Source organism: Lipotes vexillifer, unplaced genomic scaffold (genome assembly GCF_000442215.2).
Source record: "Lipotes vexillifer unplaced genomic scaffold, Lipotes_vexillifer_v1.1 scaffold477, whole genome shotgun sequence".
Classification (NCBI taxonomy): Eukaryota; Metazoa; Chordata; class Mammalia; order Artiodactyla; family Lipotidae; genus Lipotes; species Lipotes vexillifer.
In genome coordinates, this window is record NW_006770652.1 from 508,335 (window position 1) to 531,218 (window position 22,884).

Genomic DNA, 22,884 nt, shown 5'->3' on the forward strand with positions numbered 1-22,884 from the left:
AGTCGACACTAGGTGGGTCCATAGTAATGAACTGAACATTTTAAATTGAAATGTGAGAAATATCTGTGTTTAAAATAGATGGATTACAGCTCAAAAAAAGCCAGTTGAAACAGAGCAATTTGAAAAGCTCAACTGGTGTTTTTAAAAGGTAAATATACATAAATAGGAAATATAAAAAGTAACTAAATATACAAGGTAGTCTAAATTATTTTTTAATGTAGTGATTTAGTATCTGCCAAAACAGTTTCCTTTCATAAAAGTATACAGACAATATGCAACATGGAGTAGAAATAGGAAGGTAATGTATGTTCGATAAGTTATCTAGAATAATATTTCCCCCAATAAATGTCTTTTCTGATTAAAAACTTTTTCTGATTAAAAACTTCTCAAGGAAACACAGTATAGCTTTCACCCACACACAGCACTACCAAAACTACTATTTCTAAGATTGACAATGACCTCCATATTACTAAACCTAGTGGAAACTTCAATTCTTATACTACCTGACCTTGGCCAAGCCTTCCTTTCTTCAACATTGTCTTCTCATTATTTCCATTACGGCAGAGCCCCTGTTTTTCATCATTCTTCTCTGTCTGCCCCTTCTTGGACTTCTTTGAGTGTTGTTCCTTCTATGCTTAACATTTGAATGTTGTGGCTGCTTGGTTTGAGCATCAATTCTCACTCTTCTCTCTCCCACTGGACAATTTCATTTAATCTCTCAATTTTGGTAACATCTAAATGTCAAGACTCCAAAATAATAATTCTATCTCAGACCCCTCTTCTAATTTTATATCTCCACCTGGATGTCTTATAGGCATCTCAAACTCAACATGTCCCAAAAGTAAACTTATCACCTCTCTACTATCCACCTCTCTACCATCCACTCCATTCTATCATGATAAATGGAGTCAACATCTACCCAACTGCTTCGGCCCAAAACCCCAGGATTCAGTTATTCTTGACACTTTCCTCTCCCTCAGGCTCCCAAATCTGTTTTGTCTCTAAGTCCTTCTAGTTCTATGTCCTAAATGTATCTTGAATGATTTCATTGTCTCTAATGTCATTGTGACCACAATAGTCCAAAGCATATCATCTCCAGCTAAAGTACTACAACTTCCTCTCAGTCTGTCTCTACACACTCTCATTCCCACCAGTCCATTTTGTCCCCAACACAATACTCAGACTGACGTTCTTCAAACAAAAATCATTTCCCATGCTTAAAGTCCTTTAGTCTTCACATTTTCACTTAGAATAAAATCCATCACCCTTACTATGGCCTACACAACACCTCTTTATTGCTACCAAGCTCCAGTCACAGCAGTTTTATCTCCATTACCAGGATGTACCAAGTCATCCCTGAACTAAGGCTTCTGTCCTCTCCTATTTTCTTCGTTTGTAATAATGTTTATCCAAATTTTTATTTGGCTAATGGCTACTTATTTCAATTTAAATTCGACTTGTTCAGTGTAACTTTTCTTTAGCTCCAGGCTAACCTAGCTCAGCCTAGTTTTCATTATTGGAGCATCAATTGTTGATACTCCACTTATCAACAAAGTGATAGCTTCACAGGGTAAAAAAGTTCAAAATGTATGAAACGGTACTCCAGCTAGAGTCAGGCATTATTTTAAAGATGGCAGGGTATGGTTCCAGGTTTCATTCTTTTGGTTCATTATCCAAACAGCAAACAAATAGTACAAATATTTTACCTGAGCTCAAGGATACAAGCATGAGGACAAAGCTCCACAATGACTTTCTAACAAGCAGGACTTGGAAGTCCTCTCCCCCAGGTAAGTGACTCATTCACCAAGTTGGAGAAACCCAGAAACCTTTCACTTCCTAATAGCACATCAGCATGCATGAGTGCACCGTTAAGGTTTAACACATTCTTGCTGGGCAACAGTTAATCACAGCAGCATTCTATTTAATACTGTGACATTAAGTAGTATGGCCTATCCCACAGCCTATCATATGAACAGAAAAGTAATGACTCCCTTCTTCCTAACAAAAAAACACAGACTTTCAGCTTTTTAGCAACTTTGAGATATAATTCACACACCATGCAGTTCACCCATTAAAGGTTCACCATTCAATGGTTTCTGGGATATTGCATTATTATTTTTTTAAGTATGGAGATAAATACATATGTAAAAAACTTTACTATTTTAAGTGTACAATTCAGTGGTATTAATGACATTCACAATGTTGTGCATCTATCGCCACCATCTATTTCCAAAATGTTTTCATCACCCCAGACAGAAACTCTGTATTCCCCATCTTCCCTCCCACTCCAGCCTCTGGTAACCTCTTATCTACTTTTCTGTCTCTATGAATTTGCCTGTTATACATATTTAATATAAGTGGAATCACACAATATTTATCCCTTTATGTCGGGCTTATTTCACTTAGCATGATGTTTTCAAGGCTCATACATATTGTAGCATGTATCATTTCTTCTCTAGGTAACAGTATTCTATGATATGAATATACCACATTTGCTCAGCCATTCATCTGTTAACGGATATGTAGGTTGTTTCCACATTGTGCCTATTGTGATAGTGCTACAATGAACACTGATATACAAGTCTCTGTTTGACTCTCTCTTTTCAATTCCTTTGGATACATAACACAGAACAGAATTGCTGGATCATATGGTAACTCAGTTTAGCTTTTGAGGAACCACCAAACTCTTTTCTATAGCATTCCCACAGCAAAGTTAAGAGGGTTCCAATTTCTCCACATCCTTGCCAACATTTATTATTTTCCATTTTTTTCTGTTTGTGTGTTTTGCTTTTTCCTATAGCCATCCTTGTAGGTGTGTCAGCTGACTTATTTTTGTACAACTAATGCAAATTTGTCCAGGGAGATTACCATCATAATTACCACTACTGCTTCTTCTATAGTGGAGAGATTTAGATTTAAATAAATATAAACGTGGGGCTTCCCTAGTGGCGCAGTGCTTAGGAATCCACTTGCCAATGCAGGGGACACGGGTTCGAACTCTGGTCTGGGAAGATCCCACATGCTGCAGAGCAACTAAGCCCGTGCGCCACAACTACTGAAGCCCGCGTGCCTAGAGCCCGTGCTCCGCAGCAAGAGAAGCCACCACAATGAGGAGTCAGTGCACCACAACGAAGAGTAGGACCCACTCGCCACAACTGGAGAAAGTCCACACGCAGCAACGAAGACCCAGTGCAGCCAAAAGTAAATAAATTAAATAATTTTTTAAAAAAACTAATTAAACGTGTAAACTATACAATTGATTCACAGATGGCAAAGCCATGTAGAATTTTTTTCACATATTCCCAAGACTAGGAAATAAAAATTGTAGAGTAATCAATTGAATGTCTTTTCAATAATTCTCATATTTTGGAGAGAGTACTAGAATTGCTGTTAAATCATTTACCTTTCCCAAGTCTGTTAATTATTTTGCCAATCAAGAGATTTGGGGAGGAGCAAAAACATAGATTGAGAACTAGTTAATGCTAAATACTGTTCAAGCACTTTAAACACACCATATTATCTATTCTTCAGAATAGATAATAATAGGTAGTTGTTATTCTTTCATTTTATAGATAAAAAAATGAAGCTCTAGGAGAACCATATTTACAAAAGGAGCATAGTTAAAATAACAGTGGTTCTCAAAATTTTACTAGATATTCATTTCTGCAGTCAATAAATATGAATTCGGGAGTCAATAAAATCTTGCATACCATCACCAAATATAAAATATAAAAACTATACTGCTTTGCTTAAAGGATGGGGAAAGGCCAGGAGATGTACCCTGAGACCTTGTACACCAAGGCTGCCCATCCATCTGCAGTCAGACATTAAAAAAAAAAAAAAAAAAAGAGTAGATGATACCAGTGTTCTTTAAGCTATAATGTCAGTTGAGTATTTTTATTTAGGAGTCAGAAACAGAGCATAGACAAGTCAGGGTGAAACAGATTACAAACCTAAAAAGTTGGGATACTAATAAACATATCCTGGAAAGAGTCCTAAAATTTTTTTCTATTTTTTAAAAATTTCATGCTTTGGCTGCAGTTGTTGACAATAACATTTTGTATCTTAGTGATGCAAAGAAAACTCTACACTCTTATTCCAAATCAAAGGTAAACAAATCACCTAGACATGATCTAGTATTAAAAGATAAAGGGATTATGGGGAGAAGAATCATCACAGATAGATGAATTCATAATCAGCCTATCTTTTCTTTTCAACACCTTAGATTGTGATCTTCCTGTAAACAATTAGGTCCATGCTTTAGTTCTCTGAAACCACTAGGTTTTGAACAGGAATTACAGGAAGATACTATGGGAAGAGAAAGAATCATTTTGCAAGAAAATAGAAAAGTAATTTGTGGAATCATAATTTTAAAATGAATGGATTGGCACAGAAAAGGAAAAACAAATGATTAAGGATGCAGTTTTAGCGACAGGAAAATAAAGGGAGACTCAGAGAAAAATTAGAAGAATTAGAAGAAAAGGAAAATTTGAAACGTATTATATGAAAAGATAAAACATTAAGGAAGAAAATCTTCCAGATATGTTTGGGAATAAAAATCCATAAAAGCAGGTTGACAAAAAGGAGCTAAAATATCAATCTAAAAGTAAATCATTTCTATTTGAAGATAAAGTAAAATAAATCACTTTTATTTCATTATACATCTGCTGTAGTAAATTTGTCAGTTACACGAAAAAAGTAAATTAATTTCCATTAGTCTTTTTTACTTATATCTAAGCATTCTAGACTCCTAATCACTAGAAGTAGTAATATAGCAATAGAAAATGTTCAAATACTTTATTTAAATAAAAGTAGATTTGCAAAACTCTTGAAATACTATATAGATAGCCAGTGAAAGAGCACCATCTAAATCTTCCTTTACCGGTTTCTTTTCCCATTGACAACTCACGACAATAACAAGAAAGCCAAACCAGACGCTAATTCTTAAGATGAATTTGATGTACTTCTTTAAAAAATAAAACACGAAAGACCAAATACCAATGCCAAGTTCATTGTTTAGGGTCCTACTTATTCTTCATGTATCCTAATCTAACTTTTTTTTCTTTTTTGGTGATTTATGTTTGTTGGTTGATTGGTTGCTCTGAAGTGTGGTTTGTTTTGCTTTATTAGAGTCATTAGTGCCCTGCTATGAATCATTTCTTTGTGTTACAGAAACTGTGGAATGTGATACGTTTCCTTCTAGTGAGGCAGTGTGATGTCAACACTAAGACCATGTGTTTTAAAGAGCCCAACTGTCTAGGTTCACATCCTGTCTCTATTACTCAAAGTTACTCTCTGTGCCTCAATTTTCCCATCTGTTAAGTGAGACTGATAACAATAATACTTACCAGATAGGGCTATGGTAAGGAATAAATTAATGAATATGCATAACATAAGTGCCTTGTGCATAACAAGCACTAAGTTTGGCTATTAAGACGAGAAAGGATGTCAAAAGTTTTATACTCTGAGATTTGTATTTAATCCATCATATTACTTAACCTGAGAAAAAGTTGTTATTCTCAACTTACTTGTAAGCAAAATTATCATGGGTAAATTAGAATTAGCATACTCTTTCCAGCTATAGACATCAGTCTCAAATATAGTTAATATAACTCATTTTAACTATGAAGCATACCAATGAGTACAAGAGACATATTTTTACATAATGTAAATTTATAAATTTAAAAGACAAAGCAATTTTTCATTGACTCTCTTGACACAACTGATTTTATTTTTATTTATTTTTTTAACATCTTTATTGGAGTATAATTGCTTTACAATGGTGTTAGTTTCTGCTGTATAACAAAGTGAATCAGCTATACATATACATACATCCCCATATCCCCTCCCTCTTAAGTCTCTGTCCCACCCTCCCTATCCCACCCCTCTAGGTGGTCACAAACCACTGAGCTGATCTCCCTGTGCTATGCGGCTGCTTCCCACTAGCTATCTATTTTACATTTGGTAGTGTATATATGTCCATGCCACTCTCTCACTTCTTCCCAGCTTACCCTTCCCCCACCCTGTGTCCTCAAGTCCATTCTCTACGTATGCATCTTTATTCCTGCCCTGCCCCTAGGTTCTTCAGAACCAATTTTTTTTTTTTTTTTTAGATTCCACATATATGTGTTAGCATAAGGTATTTGTTTTTTGCTTTCTAACTTACTTTACTCTGTATGACAGATTCTAGGTCCATCCACCTCACTACAAATAACTCAACTTCACTTCTTTTTATGGCTGAGTAATATTCCATTGTATATATGTGCCACATCTTCTTTATCCATTCATCTGTTGATGGACACTTAGGTTGCTTCCATGTCCTGGCTATTGTAAATAGAGCTGCAATGAACATTGTGGTATATGACTCTTTTTGAATTATGGTTTTCTCAGGGTATATGCCCAGTAGTGGGATTGCTGGGTTGTATGGTAGCTCTATTTTTAGTTTTTTAAGGAACCTCCATAGTAGATGTATCAATTTACATTCCCACCAACAGTGCAAGAGGCTTCCCCTTTCTCCACACCCTCTCCACCATTTACTGTGTGTAGATTTTTTGATGATGGCCATTCTGACTGGTGTGAGGTGATACCTCGTAGTTTTGATTTGCATTTCTCTAATGATTAGTGATGTTGAGCATCCTTTCATGTGTTTCTTGGCAATCTGTACATCTTCTTTGGAGAAATGTCTGTTTAGGTCTTCTGCCCATTTTTGGATTGGGTTGTTTGTTTTTTTGATATTGAGCTGCATGAGCTGTTTGTATACCTTGGAGATTAATCCTTTGTCACTTGCTTTGTTTGCAAATATTTTCTCCCATTCTGAGGGTTGTCCTTTTGTCTTGTTTATGGTTTCCTTTGCTGTGCAAAAGCTTTTAAGTTTCATTAGGTCCCATTTGTTTATTTTTGTTTTTATTTCCATTGCTCTAGGAGGTGGGTCAAAAAGGATCTTGCTGTGATTTATGTCATAGAGTGTTCTGCCTATGTTTTCCTCTAAGAGTTTGATAGTCTCTGGCCTTACATTTAGGTCTTTAATCCATTTTGAGTTTATTTTTGTGTACGGTGTTAGGGAGTGTTCTAATTTCATTCTTTTACATGTAGCTGTCCAGTTTTCCCAGCACCACTTATTGAAGAGGCTGTCTTTTCTCTATTGTATACTTCTGCCTCCTTTATCAAAGATAAGGTGACCATATGTGCATGGGTTTATCTCTGGGCTTTCTATCCTGTTCCACTGATCTATATTTCTGTTTTTGTGCCAGTACCACACTGTCTTGATTTCTGTAGCTTTGTAGTATAGTCTGAAGTCAGGGAGCCTGATTCCTCCAGCTCCGTTTTTCTTTCTCAAGATTGCTTTGGCTATTTGGGGTCTTTGACACAACTGATTTTAAAATAAAAGTTGATAAATTTAAATTCCTTCAAAGTATGGATCTTAATGAAATATTTGGGTAGTCATAAAATATTATTCTCTGAACTTTTGAAGGAAAAAAAAAAGAGTTCTGTCTGGAATTAAATAAACTTAAAACCTAAAAATACTGACACCAGACAATTTAACTAAATCTTGGGGAAATGGTTCAACAGTTATCTCCAAAAACTTTCAATCTGTTAGGAGACTATGTCTTTAATCATAACTATGAGCAACACTATTTAAAAAAAGGGAAAGGAAAAAAGGTGGAGGGTAGATAGGAGGAGGAGAAAGGGAGAAAAGTAAAAGTCACTAGAACCCAAGAAACAAATCCAGGGATTGGCCCAATTTTAGTTATTTTACTGAAAAGCAGATGAACATAAGATTTGTTAAGGCTAGAAATCACATAATTATAAGTAGATCTGGATAATAAAAGGTATGTTACTTAGGAGGTAACTTGGAAGTCCATTAGACATTTATTTGAAGGTAGATTTATAGCTGTCACAAAAGTCAGTAAATTATGTCTGTCATTATAATAATACATTGAGTCACTTTTATATGCCCGGGGTGTACAAAGAATACCAAACCCCTTTCCAAGACCCTATAGTCACTGTCAGTCCACTACTTGTTTAAAAAACAAAACAAAACAAAATACCAACTTAAAAATAATCTGTTGTTTTAGAAGTAGAAGAAGAAAAATAAGATGTGAAAAGCAAATATAGGACACAAAGACAGTTAAGGAGAATAGAAGTTAGAAGAGGATTCAGATTCTATAAGATAAAGACGGGCCCCTTTCTCAGATACAGTAAAATACCCTACTTTATTGTGACTGAACTTTGTGTTTAACCTCATTACCTTCTTTGAACAATAAATAAGTTCATATTTGGATAAAAGCTATTTGGGGATGAGAAACAGGGACAATAGCAAGGAGATAAGATTTGTATTGAAACTATCATCTATAACTTAATATGAATTAATTTAGTAAAAATTAATTTCTTCCAACATTTCATGAGCTCATCGACACAATGTAGAGGAGGCTTAGACAGAGGTAGTAAGGGATAATTGTGGAATTTGGAACATGCTATAGAATGATTCTGTGCTACTCTATCACTCTCCCAGCTCCCAACTCCCAAAAAAGTAGAGTCAGAGGGACTGAAGTTTGAATAAACAGAAAAGTGACATAATAAAAAAAGATGAAGATGCATAAAGATAGGCTGAAAGTGTTGAAAACAAAATTTAACTCATTATTCTATCTAGGCTACTCCTGCACCTAAGGGACATAAAAAAACAAATGCTTTTCCTGTCCCTCTTGAACCACAACTCCCCTTGACTACCAGTTCTGAACCTATGAGAACTGTAGCCCATATACTACTTTGTAGAGTAAATAAGCTTTGGGGGCTATCCGGTTATCCAAACACAATTCATAACTTTATTTCTGTAGAAAAACATGTTGTTAATTCCAAATTTCACACAAACTATTTGAAACAACCTGTTCACAAGTTTGGGACAGCTTGCACACTGTGTGTTTTGGATTTAAGAAGTTAAATAACACCTTACTGGATAAAAATGTATTATGACACGTGATTCATACAACTATTATTAATCTTCAATAAATTCGGCTGGAGTAAGTACCCAAAGGTGTGCTAGCTTAATTTAAACCTCTGCAAAATTTGCTGGTAATTTTCCAAGAACAGATTGACTCATGATATTTTCAATGTCCAAAAATTTGCCTTTCAGTCATAAACTAAAGAATACCATGTTGCACATTTCAACACTTACATCTTCAATCTTAAATAAAAATGCAGTCTAAATGTGGCCAATAACAAACATGAACCAGTCAAGAATATCAAAGTTTCAAACTGTTTCATCTGATTTATTTTTAATATAGGAAACAAAACTTTGGAATTAGTAATAGAAAGCATGTGCAGATTAATTACACACAAAAACTAAAACATGAGACTACAGATGTGGTACCAAGCTCTCCCAAATACACCACTTGCTATTGCTATACGTAATTTTTCCAGGCTGTTCAGTGTCCTTTGCAGTCATTATCCAATCCTACTTCACAATGTATGTTAGAAATAAGGTGAAATATTTGCTTTCAAACTATATGATAAAGAATTTATTGCCTTTATCATAAATCAATCTACAGCTAAGTCAGTAAGAACCTGTAGATTTTTCTCGCTCTGGGTTCCATACCTAGCTGTAAATTATGTCATTCATTTATTTGAAATTTAAGATCAGTATCAACATTAACAGAAAGTTACCTAATAACTGTCTGATTTGTGCATCCCTATAAAAGAAGCAAATTTCCCACGTACTCTACTAGATAATTTATCACCATCAGATACTACATATAAAAAATTTGAGTATTTAGGAAACTTTAAACCATCTATCACATCACTTCTTTCCTCCTTTAAGTTTTTAGATGTATTTTTTTCCTTAGTTCTTTTAATCATTGCTTCTCTGAATTTAAATAATATACTTAAATAATATTTTAATATCAGTTAAGGCTATATCTACTTAATTTTTGCTATGAAACATGAGGTAATTAGTAAGCCTTTTCTCTACCCCTCCTCCTCCCTCACCTCAAAAACATTAGCTATAATTTTATTTTTATATTATGAAGTTTTATCATTCAGATCCTTTTTGTCACATTTTGACCACTGTAGGTTAGAAAAGTTTTATAAAAGATAGCAATTAACACTGACAATATTGTTTTTAACTGTAGACTGAGATGTATTATTGGCCTCACAAAAATGTAATCTTATGTCTTAATTTTTTATCTTTGAAGGGGAACCTTCTAAGCATCAGTATCTAACAAATTCTCTTTCATTTACTTTCTGGCTTCCTTCCCCTCTTATGGTCATACTTCACTGCCTGAATTTCATATATGCATTTTCTAAGATTTCTTTTTTTTTTTTCTGGTTGATCCTCTTGAATAATCTTTTTGTACAAGGCAAGTTAATAATAACCTAAGTTATTGCATGACAGTGTCTTTTGCATAATATAATATCTTTTTGTCCTTCCAACTTTGAAGACATTGCTTCATTTTCTTTGAATATTCACTGCTGCTGGTGACATTTTTTTTTGACATCTTTATTGGAGTATAATTGACTTACAGTGGTGTGTTAGTTTCTGCTGTATAACAAAGGGAATCAGCTATACATATACATATATCCCCATATCTCCTCCCTCTTGCATCTCCCTTCCACCCTCCCTACCCCACCCCTCTAGGTGGTCACAAAGCACCCAGCTGATCTCCCTGTGCTATGTGGCTGCTTGCCACTAGCTAGCTATTTTCCATTTGGTAGTGTGTATATGTCAGTGCCACTCTCTCACTTCACCCCAGCTTACCCTTCCCCCTCCCCATGTCCTTAAGTCCATTCCCTACGTCTGAGTCTTTATTCCTGTCCTGCCCCCAGGTTCTTAGAACCTTCTTTTTTTAGATTCCATACATACGTGCTAGCATATGGTATTTGTTTTTCTCTTTCTGACTTACTTCACTCTGTATGACAGACTCTAGGTCCATCCACCTCACTACAAATAACTCAATTTCGTTTCTTTTTATGGCTGAGTAATATTCTATTGTATATATGTGCCACATCTTCTTTTTCCATTCATCTGTTGATGGACACTTATCCACGTCCTGGCTACTGTAAATAGAGCTGCAGTGAACATTTTGGTACCTGACTCTTCTTGAGTTATGGTTTTCTCAGGGTATATGCCCAGTAGTGGGATTGCTGGGTCATATGGTAGCTCTATTTTTAGTTTTCTGAGGAACCTCCATACTGTTCTCCATAGTGGCTGTATCAATTCACATTCTCACCAACAGTGTTGGAGGGTTCCTTTTTGCTGGTGACATTTTAATGTCAATAATACTCTGATTCCTTTAAATGTAATTTTTCTCCATATATGTATATACACATATATATGCTTTCAATTTATATGATACATCATATAGATCATATATATCATATGAATATAAAATTCTGGGAGGGGGACGAGTTCTAAATCTGAACAGAATGTGGATGGAAGGTATGGAAATATCCTTAATATGGCTACCATCAATACTGGGAGGTAACAGCAACAAAGAATCCTAACCCATATATGGGTACATGTTTCAAAATGCTTTTCTTTTAACAATTTCCATTTTATGCTTATCTTATTCCTATAGTATCTATAAAATATGCCAACATGACAATAATTCTGACCTCCTCCTATTTATCATTTCAGACAGAAAGAGAGAGGACACTGTCCTTCTTTCCTCCTCACCCTCCGCCCCACATGTCATGCTGCATCTGCTCTTCATCCCCACCTCTCTCCCACAGAACCACATGGCTCCTGAGCTACATCTTGGGCCCAAGAGTGAGCACCCAGCAACAAAGTCTTCCCTGGGAGGCTGGGCTAGTGAAAACCTGGGTAAACGCTGGCAGTGGCTTGGGCTGTTTGGACAAGTACTCCTTCTGTATCCTTGAAGTATGGTATAGAAGAGCAAGAAGTGGGGTCTTGGGTCTGCATGGGTGTATACCTTTGGCCACTCATATTCTTCTCTTTGGACGTCATGATCAGAACAGGGCCAACATCGGTCCCTCTAAATGCTCTGATAGTCTGAGTCTAAACCTAGAGGTGTTAAGAGATTTCAAACACTTTCAAATTATGTCTGTATGGTAGGGCTCCTCAACCAGTAGCCAGGATCTACTAAGAGATCTCCAAGTCTAATTTCACTACCTACACACCTCCCTTGGACTCTTTAAGATGTGTTGGGGTTTTTTTAATTGTGTTAATTCCCTGACAGTGACTAACTACACCTAGGCTATCACCACAATATGTTATTTTTCTGTGTACATGTTATACACACACACACACACACACACACACACACACACACACACAGGTGAGCAGCTTGGTTTTCACTTCTGATTGATTTAGTTCACTTTTTTTCAAAGAAAATCATTGAATATGGCCATTAAAAAATTATTTCTGAATGAGGAATCCTGAAATATAGGATGACGTTTGTTTTATTTTCCAAGATATAAGTTCTTAGGCATATTTCTTCAAGAGGCTCAGAAATGTTGTCAAATTAATGTTCATTTCTTCTAAATTCTCAGTATCCAATAGTTATTCTTCCCAGTTCATAAATATAATTCCTTGTTTTCTACAAGTGCACTCAATGATTACTAGGAAAATTAACTAGAGTTCCTCATACACTGATATGTGAAAACATTGCCTATGTCACTGTAATATTTATGGCAACACTCTATTGTAATATATAATATTGATTTAACAATTTAAGAAGTCCTGTAGTGTACTTCCTACAGGGCAGAGACCATATTGTTTTCTATATGTGATCAGCATCCAGCATATTCAATGAAGTAGGATTGATGGGGGACAGGCACATAGAATGATCTCCTTGATAAGGAAGTGAGCACTAAAGAAGCTTTTGAACTTGAACTCTAATTCTAAGCCTTGGGAAATGTATTTGGAAAAAGTATTTTGAATGAATAAAATCATAACCTGCCTATTTTTCATAAAAGCCCATTTTTATGACCTACAGAACAATTCCTCTCTCTACCTCACAGTTTTCACCCTCAAGCCAGGAGACATGCCACATTCACTTCTGAAGTTGGAAAGAACTGGAATGCTTATAACATTCAAGTAGTCGTAACTTTTTCCACTTCCTTTATATATATGGTACAGACAACTGGGCAGTGGGGGTGGAGAATCATTGCTGTTTTTATTCATAAGCCAATGATTCTCCTAAATCTCCATTCAGAGATATGTATGAATGCATCAAAAGCCCCACAGTGGTCATTCGTTCTGAATAAATCAGGGATGCTGCAATGGTATATAGTTGATGGTAATCATGGTTTGGTGACTGAGAGTCTTAGTACCAGTCAATGACACTGGAGTTTTTAATGTTACTTACTCTACTCCTTAAGGGAGCACTTCTCAGTGGAAATACATATATATATATATATAATTTTAAGTTTTCTAAGTAACCACATTTTTTAAAAGTTAAAGAAAAGGTGAAAATAATTTGAATAATTGACTTAACCCAATATATCCAAAATATATTCAATTCTACATTTAATTATATTAAAAATAATATATTTTAAATTCATATTTTCTTACTAAGCCTTTGAATCCAGTGCATAGTTAGCACATCTTCATTTGGACTAGCCAGATTTCAAGTGCTCAACAGTCACATCCAGTGGCTACCCTGTGAGACAGCACAGCAGATGTGTCATTTTATGCCTTTGCCAGCCCTTTTCAGGTTCTTGCAAACCATCAAACCCAGCACAATCAAGAACCTGAGCTAATCTTGGAGAGCAAGCAGCAGAAAATAATCAGGCTTTCCAGTCACTGGGATCTGGAGTCCACTGTGCTGATCCAAGCCCTGATGCCCGAGGTCCCTAAGGGAAGCCTTAAGCATCTGTGTTTAGAAATGGGCAGGCAGTGTCCTCACCACTTTATACCAATAATAGGGCATTGGAACAGACTGTGTGGTGCTTTGGGGACTTGTAAGCATCCTCTGCTCCCCTCTCTCTTCAACCTCTTTTGGGTAGCTCCAATGCTCAAGTCATGCCTTCCAATCAGATGTTTAGTTTCACCAAAGGTAATGAGATGGTAGCACTGTGCCATCCTGGTATAATATGAATAATCATGGGAGCAGAATGTTGGTCTTTGAGATGTGTCTTTCATCTGAGGTCACCTGAGCAGTTACTGCAGAAGAGGGCCTCAGTTTTCCTCACCTGTAAAATCAGGAGTTGGGCTGGATGAACTGGGAAGTTCCTTCCTATGCTAAAAATTATACAATTACTATATAAATTAGGTAAATATCATAAAGTCAAAAATCTGAAATAATTCACTCAAACCTTTTAAATTTAGAATTATAAGAAGTACATTCTAAATCTATGAAAAGCTGAATTTATAAAATGTTATTGCAGAAAAAGGGTTTTATTTTTTTAAATACAAAATGAGATTTCTATAGAATGGATGTTGACCAAGAACATATTTACACACTGGATTACCCTTAAATTTTGTTCCAATTTACAATTTGTCAAATTATTTCACGTGGCGCAAGGGAAGTTATTTTTACTGATAAAAGTTTACAACGGTGTCCTTTAAACATATTTTAAAATGAAATGAATTAAAACAGAAATTAAACAAAATTAAAAAACAAAACAGAACTGCCCTGGTGGCACACTGGTTAGGAATCCACCTACCAATGCAAGGGACACGGGTTCAGGCCCTGGTCCTGGAAGACCCCACATGCCGCGGAGCAGCTGAGCCCGTACGCCACAACTACTGAGCCTGCGCTCTGGAGCTCGCAAGCCACAGCTGCTGAGGCCCACACGCCTAGAGCCCTTGCTCTGCAACGGGAGAGGCCAGTGCAATGAGAAGCCCACGCACCACAGTGAGGAGTGGCCCCCACTCGCCACAACCAGAGAAAAGCCCACGCATAGCAACGAGACTCAACGCAGCCAAAAATTAAAAAACAAAACAAAGCTCAACGTGTAGCGTGGAAAATCATAGTCCTCAAGAATGATCGGAGGCAACGACAGAAACAGCGTAATTTCTAAATTATTTTCCAACTCTGAGACTACAGGCTCAGAGAAAAACGTTTTCAAAAGGACAACCTCTCCTCTTGTGATTTCTCTCAATACTTCTTTCATATATATACATATGTCTTTTACATAGTCATTGGCCCTTTTATTTAGTAACTATATATTAAAAAGCTATTATAGGCCAGTACTGTGCTAAGCATCAGAGAGATAATAATGGAAACCTTACGGAAATTGAGGGAAACAGACAAGTGAAAACATTCTGTAGTAAGCACTACAAGTGGAGTAAGTTTGGATTACAAGGGCCTACAAAGTGCACAAAGGAGCAAAGGAGAAACGTCTAGCTCCATCTTGGATCAGTCAGGGAAAGCTTTCTAGGCAGGAGACTTTTCAACTGAAGCTGAGCCCTGGGTGACTCAGAAACCCAGCAAGGAGTGGAAGCAGGAGCTGGTTGGAGGAGGTCAGCATGTTTCCTGCAAAGGATCTCACCGCGCTCACAATTCTAGAAGTAAGAGAGAATGTGGCCCATTTTGTGAAACAGCAGGGTTTCCAGTATGGTTGGATCACCAACTACAGGGAAGGTGTGAAGAGACACTGGGTGGAAATGTATAATCTGGGTTCTTATCACCAATGTCTGATACATGAGGGAATCAGTAGCAATTATCTGAATGAGTGAACAGTTGAAAATGCCAAAATAAGGGTAAATTTCAAGCTATACACATTTTCATTCTGTGAAACTATCGCTCCCATTAAATTGGCACTAGGGCTTCCCTGGTGGCGCAGTGGTTGAGAGTCCGCCTGCCGATGCAGGGGACACGGGTTCGTGCCCCGGTCCGGGAAGATCCCACGTGCCGCGGAGCGGCTGGGCCCGGGAGCCGTGGCCGCTGAGCCTGCGCGTCCGGAGCCTGCGCTCCGCAACGGGAGAGGCCACAGCGGTGAGAGGCCCGCGTACCGCACATGGTGTTTATCTTTTATCTCTGTATCCCAGTAGCTAGCACAGTGCCTGGTACACAGTGGTTGTGCAGATGAATAGAAGAATGAATGGTAGAGTACCGACAAAGAACACGGGCTTTGACGTTGGAATTTGACTTTGCCCCAGGTAGTTATATAATTTTGGGCAACTTAAACATTGGAGGGTTGTTGTATGGAGGCTAAATATAATAGTGTGCATAGAACACTATGTGTTTAGCGTAGAACACATAGTAAATATTCAATAAAATTTAGCTATTATTTTGATTCTAAGATAATCGTTATCATTGCAGGTGTTCAATAAATAGTAGTGATCACTAGAACCCTTTCTAGACCAAAGTGTAAAGTGGTAATCTGTGACGTTTCCTACCTGTAGAGCCTTCCCCCAAATACTTTGAAACCACCAGTGGATTGAAAGAAGGAGTGAAAACAGACAGAAATCGATGGAAGTCACCGTCAGGGAAAATCCTCTGCCAAGCGAGCTCAGTGGCAGCGTGAGACAATGCCTCCTGCCATCGGATTACAGTAATTGCACTGCCACTGGCGTTTTACTAAGAGTTTTGCCTCCTTTACATACTTCTTTCTCAACTCCAGAAGTTTTCCCTAAAAAAAAAAAAAAAAAATTGGCACTAAACGCTTAACTTAGACTTTGCTGTAGATCTAGAAAATCAAAGTTTGAAAATGTGGCTTAGTAAATACTGAGCAGACATTTGATATAATGGACAGATAAAAATAATCATAATTAGTACATCAATTGTTTCTTTATAAGTATGTATTGGAAAATGCTTTAAAGTTGTGTGTTCTCTTAAGCATTTTAAGCATCCCCTCTGCAAGCTCAAATACTACAAACTTCATTTGCATCACTTTTTCGTTGTTATTGAAGAGAGAAACTACTGCCCAACATTTGTAAAACAGCTATATATTCTAAATGGGTGAAATCAAGGTGATTAGTTTTTTACTATATTTCTGCTTTTATACATTTCCTTCTTTAACCAATATTAAGTAGACATGCATTCTAAAAGCAGACAACTTAAAGTTTGTAATTAAATTACAATGGCCAAGTTGGGTCTACACTTTCTCACAATATGTGACCTAAGGAGTGTGCACAGTGCACAAAAAGAACTTGAAAAAAATTGAAATACCATGGCTAAGTGAGAAACTTTCACAGATACACAAAGAAAATCCACTCCCCTTCCTTGAAATGCATTTTCATTTTTTGTTTCCGAGAAGAAAAGCAAAAGGGAACCTTTGTTAGTTTCTTATTGCTGCTTTAACAAATTATCACAAGCTTAGTGGCTTAAAACAACACACAATTATTGTTTCATAGTTTTGGAGGTCATAAGTCCAAAAGGGGTCTCACTGGGGCTACAGTCAAGGTTTTGGCAGGGCTGCATTCCTTTCTGGAAGATCTTGGGGAGAATTTGTGTTGTTTTGCCTTTTCTAGCTTCTTGCGGCTGCCTGCATTACTTGTCTGGTGGTCCCCATCCATGTTCACAGTCAGCAATATTGAGTCTTTCTCAGAATGCCGTCTCTCCGCCTCCTTCCTCCCCATTTAAGGAGCCTTTTGATTATACTGGGCCAACCTGGATAATCCAGGATGCTCTCTTTATTTGAACTGATTGGCAATCTCAATTTCATCTGCAATTTTAATTCCCACTTGCTATGTCATATAACATATTTTTTATAGGTAGCAGGGATTAGCGTGTGGATATCTTGACCAGGGGGCGGTAGGGGGGTGATATTTGGCCTACCATAGAAACTATCAGAGTAAGAAAAATTTTAACCTGTATATTAACTGTATTTTATTTTGTCCAGTAAGATTTGATTGGAACATGATGTCAGGCTTTCATAGAATCTCAGAGAATAAGTAAGACAAAAATCCCTGTCTTCATGAAGTTTGCAGAGAGAAAGTACAAATCACATGTACAAAGTAAAAATCTTTTGGGACAAGGAACTTTCATCATTTTAAGTACTCATTAAGTTAAAAAATAATGTTATTTACCAACATCAATCAAATTAATTTAATAATGTAGCAATAATAACAATTATATTTCATTTCATGACTCATTATACACTGTTAAAAGAACAAAATATATCTTTCATCAATTGGGTGACTCATAAGTCCATAGAGAAAGTAAAAAAATTTAGTCAATCAACTGACTGAGCTACATGATTCTAAACAACTGATTTGAATGACCTTTTTATATTTCATCAACACGAATGATTTTTCTTCACTGAAGTGACAGACCATTATAGTATCAAGTAGGGGTGTACCAGATTTACAAAGTATCAATGAATGCCTTCCTTTAATGGTCTAGGAAAGAAAAGAAATAGTTTGGGGATCATAATTCCCATCTATGATCCTTCAAAGACTTGTGTTACAAACTTTACCAAGTTAGCAAAGTTTTTTCTTTTTTCTTTTTTCTTTTTTTTTTTTTTTTTTTTTTTTTGCGGTACGCGGGCCTCTCACTGTTGTGGCCTCTCCCGTTGCGGAGCAAGGCTCCGGATGCGCAGGCTCAGCGACCATGGCTCAAGGGCCCAGCCGCTCCGCGGCATGTGGGATCTTCCCGGACCAGGGCACGAACCCGTGTCCCCTGCATCGGCAGGCGGACTCTCAACCACTGCGCCACCAGGGAAGCCCAAAGTTTTTTCTTTATACTCCATTCTCCTCCAGGAAAAGAAAAGAAAAAACTTAAAATTCTACTTTAAGTTTCTCTTCTTTTTGTGCTAATCAAAAACTCACCTAAAAAAAATTATTCCTTAACTCTCTGTGAGAAAAAAAAATTATTTATTTTCTTTTCTCAGCTACAAATGTTGTAGAGTTCAGTTAATTAACAGATTTAACAGATTAACTTGTTATTACAGTTAATAAGGCTAACTTTAGTGATTGATTTAGCATGCTATTGAATGACTACTAAGTGTTAGTACTATTCTAGAAGGTGTGGATATAGTAGAAAATGAGACAGACAAGGGGAGACAAAAAAATCCATAAATAAACCAGAGAAAAAGACCAAATGGTGATAACTGCTATGCATAAAATTCAAATGAATGACGTGATCTAGAGTGAACTGGTGTCCAGATTGTGTGGTCAGAGATGCCTCTCTCAAAGGATGACATTTAAGCTGAGATCAAAATAACAAGGAGAAGGCAACCACGCATAGATTGGTAGAAGTACATGCCAGTGGTCCAGTGGGAGCACTGATGGAAGTAAGCATTAATGCAAACTGGTAATGTTTGAGATACGGAAGACCAGTGGAGCTGGAACATAGTAGGCTAGTAGGCTAGAAGGACAATAATACAAAACGATCTTAGAGGGGCAGCCACAACCACGTCATAGAGGATTCTGAATGCCATGGTAAAATAGATGACAGGATTTCACTGAAAGGCTTAAAGCAAGAAGAGGAAATTATATGATATACGGTATAAAAAGATTATCCTGGCTGCTATGGGAAAGGATAACCAATTGTAAGAGGGTAAAACAGGAAGTAGAAAAACAAAACAAGATTTTATTACAGTAATCCAAGTGAGAGGTGATGGTAATTTGATTAAAATAACGTAGAAGAAATGAGAAAAAAATGACTGGCTTTGTGTTACCTTTTGGGGGTAGTACAAAAGATTTGGTGACTGACTGGTTGTGGAAGAGATAAAGATAAGAATCAAAAATAACTCACAGGTTTCTGAGTTGAGAAAGTGGTTGGAAGATCATGCTATTTACAGTGATAGAGAAGACAAACAGAAGAGGAGGTTTGTGGTGAAAACGAAGAATTCTATTTTGCCTAGGTTATATTTGAGATCCTTACCAGACACCTGGGTAGGGATGTCAAGTAATCAGTTGAATATACAAATATAGGAATTCCAGGAAGAGATCTGGACTGACAATAAAAATTTTAAGGTCATCAGACTATTGATGGATTTTGGTATACAAGACTGCATTAGGCCACCTAGGAAGAGTAAATAGGTAGAGAAGAGAGCTTGAGACATAGAAAAGGTGTGTGAGGACTGAAGGAAATTAATGTCTATTGCATTCAGTATTTTGGATTAGCTTCTTTGGATCATGGGAGATATATGTATGTAAGGTCAAGCAAAAGAATTTGAGAGTTATGTGGGAGAGAGGTATAGGAAGGTCCCAGTTAAGGGAGAAGACCAAAAATTAGCAAAGCACTAATAATGGGATTATATGATTTCCTTCAGAAGTGCTTAACAGTCAGGTAGAGAAACAGAAAATGTTGTTTAAACCAAAGTGGATGTCGTAAAAGAGGGAAGTGGGACTTTGAAGCTCTCATAAGAGTACAAGAAGTGATACCCAAATGGGTCTGGAATCAACAGGGAATTGAGTGAAGTTGAAGGAACTGATAGGTAAAGAAAGAGAGAAGACTCAAAGTATTAAAATTTCGTTAAGACTGAAGACAAGGCTAAGTGGCGCTCACACAGAATACAGTGTGAACAGTGTTTCCTGGAGTCAGCCTACGTGGCGCCCTTAGAGTAGAGCTGGAGAAATAGAAGATTGCAGTTAGTCTTGAATAGGAAGTTATGATTTCAGCTGTGGGACATTTCTGAGTGATGATAAGAAACAGAGATTGGTCATGTGAATAAATGACCTTACAGATTGTTTGTAAGATTGACTGAGTGTAGAATGTTGAACAGACAGTCCATGAACGCTAAAGTCATCTAAGAAAGAGGCATGAAAACTGTCACAACAGATGACATTAAAAAATCAGCAGGGCTTAACTTTAGAAAGAGAAGACACTGATATACAAAGAAAAACTTATTTAAATAAACATTATTCAGATTTAAAAGTATATGAAGAGATAGTGTCATTATGAACCATAATACAATTCTAGGGGGGAAAAAGAAGAAAAGAGAGCGAAATACAGGGAGGGAGGGAGGGAGGGAAAAGGGAATAAAAAGAAAGTAAGGAAGATAGGTTTTGACAAATCAGGACCAAAGGACAGTGCTACAGATTATGGCATCTATCCCATTAATTGCATTATTCTCTTAAACTGTCTCTGTCTTGTTCCCATCTGGTCCATCTTTACAAGACTTCACAAGAGAGCTTTTCAAAATGCAAAATGGATCACAGCACTCACCTCCCTAAACCCTTCAATAGCTTCCTATTATCCACAGAATAATATCCAAGCTCCTTAGTGTGGCAATCAAGGACCTTGATGATCTGACCATTGCCTATTCCTCCAGACACATTTCCACCACATTCCCTGTAATTCCCTTGCAATACAATTATTTTCCTTCCATACCAGTACCATGCCACTTCTCACATCTGTGTTATGCTCAGGCTACTCTCTTTAACTCTGATGTACTTTGAAAACTACATCACATTCTCTGTAACGCCTTCCCTATTCTGCACCTGTCCCATTGTCCATTTCCTGACAGCTCTATGCCAAAAGAGTACCATTACCCAATTACTGCCTAGACACTTCTGTATCTTCTACTTGCTTCTATTATTCCATACATTCCCCTATATTCTTTGTTAGCAAGGTCTCTAAGCTTCTCAAGGGCACAAACATTGTCAGTTTCTTTAGGACCTAGCAAAATACCTATTACATAATAGGTGCTCAATAGTTTGCTGAATAGATGTTATCTAATAGAAGATGGAAGGCTTGATAGAGAATTAATGAAAGATGCTACATACATAAGGTAGAAGGTTTGAATAGCAATCAGACAAGGCTAGAACATTTTTTACATTTTTCTAGGATACCGTTAGACTTAAATTTAACTGTTTATATATGTGAATTTTCTTATCCAAAACCCCAGAGGCCAAATGAGCTTCAGAATACTGAAAAAATTGGATTAGAGAAACATAATATGGTGTATATACCATATATTACATAGAACTACCAATGAGGTCTAGGGCAATATTCCATAATCAAATACGTTGATATTTCTGCCATGACATATAAATATCCACACTAAATAACCAGCCTCTTGTCAGGTCCATTTAGGTTTTCCTCTAAATGAATTACCAAAAATTGTATGATACATTTCCAACATTCCAATTACAAAATGACCTGGGAATTCCCTGGCCGTCCAGTGGTTCGGACTGGGCACTTTCACTGCCAGGCCCAGGTTCAATCCCTGGTCAGGGAACTAAGATCCTGCAAGCCATGCAGCACAGCCAAAAAAAAAAAAAAAAAAAAAAAAAAAAAAAAATTACATATATGACTTACAAAAAAATTTCAGAACTGTAAATAAGTTATTGTAAACCTGTACTAAAATACTATTTTGGAGAAACTAAGAAATTCTTAGTCAATATTGTCACAGGAAGTTACTACTGTAGCTACTTCAGTTGTTAATAAAATAATGTATTAACATAATGGATCAAATGCAGTAACCAGATAAATGAATATAGGACGTATTTTTTTAACTTTTTGTATAATTATGCAGGTTGAGTACTTAAAAGAATAGAACACAAATAATATAGACCTAATCATTTACAGTCTAAGAAAAGACTTCCTGGACTGATCCATAACTCTCTGGTAACACTTTAGACTGGCTTCAAAACCATCTTGTCAATAATTCCCAGTGTCACTTGTTAGAATGTCTTTGGCACTTTAAAGACAGAGGCAATACAAAACTTATTTTCTACCGTGCAGCTTTCCAAAAATCCTATTTCTTGCACACAAATAATGCTATCAACCTTCAACATCATCAACAGCAAAAACAAAAGTAGTAAATTTGCAGTTCTAGGAAATCCTGATTAGTGTGGGTTGAAGCTTATTAAAGAAGAAAATTCCTTCTTTAATAAGTTTCCTTAAAATCTGTATCTCAATAGCTTCCAAATATTTTCTGAAGAGTGTCGATATTGATCTGGCAACACCTAGAATTTTAGTTAACGATGAGACATTTTAAAAAGCTAGATTGTTCTCTTTATTGTCCTCGGGTAGAATATTACTTCAGAAGCAGAAACTTACGTGCTGCAAAAAAAAAGATTCTTTCCCT